The following is a 6084-nucleotide window of genomic DNA, read 5'->3' on the forward strand; positions in this document are numbered from 1 at the left end:
CAAGAGAAACTGCTCTTCGTGAATGAACTAAGCTACTCCGAACCACAAGACTTTCCTAAATACCACTTCTAAACAACCACTGATAAAGAACAGTCTGAAAAGAAAAACTTACATCCTCCCAACAGAAAAATTCATAATTGGCCAATTGAAACTATGAGCTCCTCTCAGCCGGAAGAAACTACAGAAGAGAGAACTCTACCTCCCCTATCCCAAGGCCAACCCCCTATTTTTTAATAAATCAAGAAGGGAGAAATGTTAGGTAATTGCCGCAGAAAAGCCACTCCTACTTTCTACTTGGTCTACAGACCAAGATTAAGTATGTCCTGCCCCTAACGCCTCTTCCGGCCAGGGCAGTAACTCCTTATTGGCTATTCTGCCCTCCCATCACCATTCTAAGACTGCCCCTAACCGAACCTATATAACTAACTCTCTCTCTCTCTCCTCCTCTTTCAGTCTCTGTCTCCCTCCTCCCCTTTCCTCTCTCTTTCTTTTCTCCCCTCTCTCTTTCTCCTTTTCTCTCCTTCTTGGTGCTGCTCTGCAGCATCCCTCCCTTGCCAATAAAAACCTTTTCTACAAGCCTTGGTGGTCTGTGAGATCTTTGCCGGTGGAGTGCCCCCACTTTCAGGTTTGAGGCTAAAGTTTTTGATAGCCTCCTGGCAAGAGTATTTATTTATTTGTCATTTTTCATATTTTGATCATAGTGAACATAAAATCATTATAAGCATAAAATCATGGTAAAAAATATATTAAGTTTCTCTGGTAGATACTTGAGGATAAACAAAGTAAACATACTGATTTCCTAAACCAAAGAGAAATGTCTCAGGAAATGAAAATCACAGAAATCCAAAGTACACTCTTACTGCTTTTTATTTTTATCGTTATTTCTGGATTATTTACAAAGTAGGAGTATTTAAAATTAGAAGACTACTTGTGACCCCCACCCTCACCTTGCTTAAGCAACATTCCTTTTCTTTTTTTTTTTTGTTCATCTTTTATATTTTTATTTTTTAAATGAATGTATTTTCAATACCAAATAATAAAATAAGTATCGACAAAACAATCCTCCAAGATTGACTAGCACAATTAGAACATTAGTAAGACACAAGGGCTAAATTAATGACTGCTATGCTCATGATTTAGTTCTAACTTCCCCCACCTCACTGGGGCTACTACCTCACAAGGCTATTTGGTAAGAATTTCCAAGACACTAGTCTGTTCCTACATATCAGCAGCTATGTTTCTGTTTGAAGTAGAATTTGTGAATTATTGCATGGCTCAGTGGTATTTTTTTATTCTGTCTGCTTCACAGCCCACTATGGAAAGAAGACCAAGGGAACACTGAAGGAAGAAAACAAATTTCTTCATGAGAATTGAGAATTGCAGTATGGTCTTGTTTCTGCTAAAGATAAGATGATTGCTTGCTTCCCTCCCCCCCACAAACATTTGTTTTTTATTAAATCATAGCTGTGTACATTAATGTGATCACGAGGCACCATACACTGGTTTTATAAACAGTTTGACACATTTTCATCAGACTTGTTGGCATAACCTTCGTGGCATTTTCTTAGTTATTGTGTTAAGACATTTACATTCTACATTTACTAAGTTTCACATATACCCTTGTAAGATGCACTGCAGGTGTAATCCCACCAATCATCCTCCCCCTGCCCACCTTCCCCCTCCCTCCCATCCCTTTATTTCTTCCCCCTATTCTTAGATTATAAATGGGTTAGAGCTTTCATTTAAAAGCCATAAATTAGTTTCATAGTAGGGCTGAGTACATTAGATACTTTTTCTTCCATTCTTGAAATACCTTACTAAGAAGAATATGTTCTAGCTCCATCCATGTAAACATGAGGGAGGTAAAGTCTACTTCTTTCTTTAAAGCTGCATAATATTCCATGGTGTACATATACCACTATTTATTAATCCATTCATGGATCGATGGGCACTTGGGCTTTTTCTATGACTTAGCGATTATGAATTGGGCTGCAATAAACATTCTGGTACAAATATCTTTGTTAGGATGTTATTTTTGGTCTTCTGGATACATGCCTAGTAGAGGAATTATAGGATTGAATGGCAGATCTGTTTTTAGAACTCTAAGTGTTCTCCAAACATCTTTCCAAAAGGAATGTATTAATTTGCATTCCCACCAGCAGTATAGAAGTGTTCCCTTTTCTCCACATCCACGCCAACATCTCTGGTCTTGGGATTTTGTGATATGAGGCAATCTTACTGGAGTTAGATGATATCTCAAAGTAGTTTTCATATGAATTTCTCTGATGATTAAAGATGATGAGCATTTTTTCATATGTCTGTAGGCCGTGTGCCTGTCTTCTTCAGAGAAGTTTCTCTTCAAGTCCCTTGCCCAGCCTGTGATGGGATAACTTGTTCTTTTCTTGCTTATACGTTTGAGTTCTCTGTAGATTCTGGTTATTAAACCTTTGTCAGAGACATAACCTGCAAGTATCTTCTCCCATTCTGAGGGCTGTTTGCTTGCTTTACTTACTGTGTTCTTGGCTGTTCAGAAGCTTTTTAGTTTGATCAGGTCCAAGTAGTGTATTTTTGATGCTACTTCAATTGCCCGGGGGGTCCTCCCATAAAATACTCGCCCAGACCAATTTCTTCAAGGTTTTCCCTGCACTCTCCTCTAGTATTTTTATAGTTTCATGTCTTAAGTTTAAATCTTTAATCCAGTGAGAGTCAATCTTAGTTAGTGGTGGATGGTGTGGGTCCAGTTTCAGTCTCTTACAGGTTGCCAGCCAGTTCACCCAGCACCATTTGTTAAATAGGGCATCTTTTCCCCACTGAATGTTTTTAATTGGCTTGTCAAAAATCAAATAATGATAAGGGTAATACTCAATATGATGAGATTTCAATTATTAATATCTATGCACCCAACCAGAATGCACCTCAATTTATAAGACAAACTCTAACAGACATGAACAACTTGATTTCCTCCAGCTCCATAATAGTTGGAGATTTCAACACTCCTTTGGCCCTGTTGGATTAATTCTCCAATAAGAAGCTGAGCAAAGAAATTTTAGATTTAAACCTAACTATCCAACATTTGGATTTAGTAGACATCTACAGAACATTTCATCCCCATAAAACTGAATACACATACTTCTCATCAGCCCATGGAACATACTCCAAAATCAATCACATCATAGGTCACAAATCTAACCTCAGTAAATTTAAAGGAATAGAAATTATTCCTTGCATCGTCTCAGATCACCATGGAATAAAAGTTGAGCTCAGTAACAACAGGAATCTGCATACTCATACAAAAACATGAAAGTTAAATAACCTTATGCTGAATAATAGCTGGGTCACAGATGAGATTAAGAAGGAAATTGCCGAATTTTTGGAACAAAACAATGATGAAGACACAAATTATCAGAATTTCTGGGATACCGCAAAGGCAGTCCTAAGAGGGAAATTTATAGCACTGCAAGCCTTCCTCAAGAGAACGGAAAGAGAGGAAGTTAACAACAATGGGACATCTCAAGCTACTGGAATAGGAAGAACATTCCAACCCCAAACCCAGTAGAAGAAAATAAATAAGCAATATCAGAGCAGAATTAAATGAAATTGAAAACAAAAGAATTATACAACAGATCAATAAATCAAAAAGTTGGTTTTTTGAAAAGTCAATAAAATAGATAAACCTTTGGCTAACCTAACCAGGAAAAAAAGAGTAAAATCTCTAATCTCATCAATCAGAAACAACAAAGACGAAATAACAACAGACTCCTCAGAAATTCAAAAAATCCTTAATGAATATTATAAGAAATTTATTCTCAGGAATATGAAAATCTGAAGGAAATTGACCAATACTTAGAAGCACATCACCTTCCAAGACTTAGCCAGAATCAAGTGGAAATGTTGAACAGGCCCATATTAAGTTCTGAAATAGCATCAACCATACAAAACCTCCCTAAAAAGAAAAGCCCGGGACCAGATGGCTTCACGTCAGAATTCTACCAAACCTTTAAGGAGGAATTAGTACCTATATTACTCAACCTGTTCCAAAATGTAGAAAAAGAAGGAAGACTACCCAACTCGTTCTATGAAGCAAACATCACCCTGATCTCCAAACCAGGAAAAGACCCAACATAAAAGAAAATTATAGATTTTTATAATCTATAATTATGATTACATCACTAATGAATATAGATGCAAAAATATGCAACATTCCTTTTCCATGCTCCCACCAACTACCAGACTCAGACCATAAAGATGTGTATGTTAAGGAATTGAGAAAACAGTCCTAGGGAGTATCAACACCAGGACGCAAAAGATAGTGTTCCTTGTTAGAGTAAATGTTACTCTGATGTTGCTGTAGAACAAGTTTTGGATTAAGTTATCATTTTCTAGATGCCTTTTTCTTTGTAACTTTCTATAAAAAACTGCTGTGTTTGAAAAAAAAAAACTGCTGTGTTTGTAAGCAAAGCAGAGTAAATTTGGGAGATTTACTCTCCTGTTCTCCAAATTTGCTGTCTTTTTGGCCATTAAAGCTTGAGGGGACCCTTTCCTGTCTCTGTGTTTCAAATGCATTTCCACTTTTTCACACCTCAGTTGTGATGAAATTAAAAAAAAAATGTTTATTATCCTTCTGAGGTATTAAAGGAGCAGAATCAAGAAATGGCAGGTTTCACTTTCCAGAGTACAGCTCCTGTCAGCCCTACTCCTCTTGCTCCCCTCTCCACACCAGGAAGCACCAATACTGATTCCTTTCTAGTTACCTAAATGAAACCACCACACTCACCTCCCTGAAAATTTCTCCGATGTAGTCCAGATCTTGAGATCTTCAGAAATGCAGGAAGCAATGTGTTTTGAGTAGAAAGAGAAATCAGGCTAGCTCTCAGAAGCTGAGCTGCAGGATGTTATAATCTTCTAAAGTGCTTCCAAAAAGAAGTTTTTCCAAACATAACAAGGAGAAAAGACCCTGGATAAAGTCACTTAATAACGGAGGAGTGCTAGCTGTCTCACAGGGTGCTATGGCCCCTGGGAGAGAGCACTTGTAAAACAGTGCAGAGACTCCTCCCATCAACTGGCTTAGGTTTCGTTTCTGCTCAGTGAGTCAGAGAAAAGGAACAGCTTCCTTCCAGCAAGAATCTTTATCAGAACAACGGGGAGGGGTAGAGTGAGTAGTGGAGGATGAGAATTACTCGCTGGGTAAAATATATATTATTTGAGGGACGGAGATAATAAAAGCCCTGACTTCACTGCTATGCAACATGTCCACGTAACAAACCTATCATTGCATCCCATAAATTTGTACACATAAATAAATAACGGTTTTTTTCTTACAATTTCAATAGCTGAAAGGAATTCCAATATTAGAAACTTTTCATCTAGCAGTTTCACAAGTGGTGACGCGGGAAAACAAGGCCCAATGGGGAGAAAGGGCACCCAAACACCACGTTTGAAAGAGGAAGGGCTGGTTTTATTTCAGCCGGCCCAGGACCAGCAGACACAGAGTCTCAAAATGGCCATGCTCCCGGAGTGCTTCAGTCTTCTCCTTTTTATCTCTGGTCAAAAAGTTCCAGCCCATGGGGACCTTTCTCACTGGTCAGTTTGAATCAAGCTGCAGAAGCAGGCTCCAGCTTTTACAGAACCGCAGGCTTTTACAGAAGGGGAAGCGGTAACTCAGACTGGGTAGACCAGGATAACAGCAGCCCCTTCCGGGCTTCTTCAGAAGGTTTTTATTAGTTTTTAACAAAGGTGCATTTGCAAAAGAGAGGGTTGAAAGAATCCCAGGTTCCTGGGATGACTGGACAGAGACAAAGCCAGGGTGAGGGGCAGGGGGATGGTAAACAACCTGGAGTGTATGTAAATAGATGGGGAGGGAGAAGCCAGTTCTGTTCAGGTAGGGGAAGTAAACCAGGTTTTCTATTTTAACTACATATTAGAAGAGTTTAATCTCCCCTGTTGACTCTCAAATGCTTGGGCCTAGTTGGTCCTGACCAGGGGTGGGACACCTCTGGATTCTTTTCCTCTCTTGTGATTCTGAAGAACCCCCAGGAATTGCCATCTGCGGGCATTTTCCTTGGTTATCCCATGGTTGAGGTGGGG

At 38.9% G+C, this 6084-nt stretch overlaps 1 protein-coding gene across 3 annotated transcripts in view; it reads right to left on the reverse strand.

Moving 5' to 3' along the window:
* The window catches only part of LOC128596893 (gamma-interferon-inducible protein 16-like), a 38062-nt gene extending 32727 nt beyond the window's left edge, over positions 1-5335 (reverse strand). For 2 of the 3 annotated variants that reach the window (XM_053606730.1, XM_053606727.1), the window contains exon 1: positions 4775-5018. The gene's annotated coding sequence lies outside the window, so the exon portion shown is untranslated. Of the gene's footprint in view, positions 1-4774; positions 5019-5319 lie in introns of those variants that run through there. The other variant, XM_053606729.1, reaches the window with a different exon arrangement.
* Between the last annotated feature and the right edge of the window lie 749 nt (positions 5336-6084).

This window comes from Nycticebus coucang, chromosome 10 (genome assembly GCF_027406575.1).
Source record: "Nycticebus coucang isolate mNycCou1 chromosome 10, mNycCou1.pri, whole genome shotgun sequence".
Lineage (NCBI taxonomy): Eukaryota > Metazoa > Chordata > Mammalia > Primates > Lorisidae > Nycticebus > Nycticebus coucang.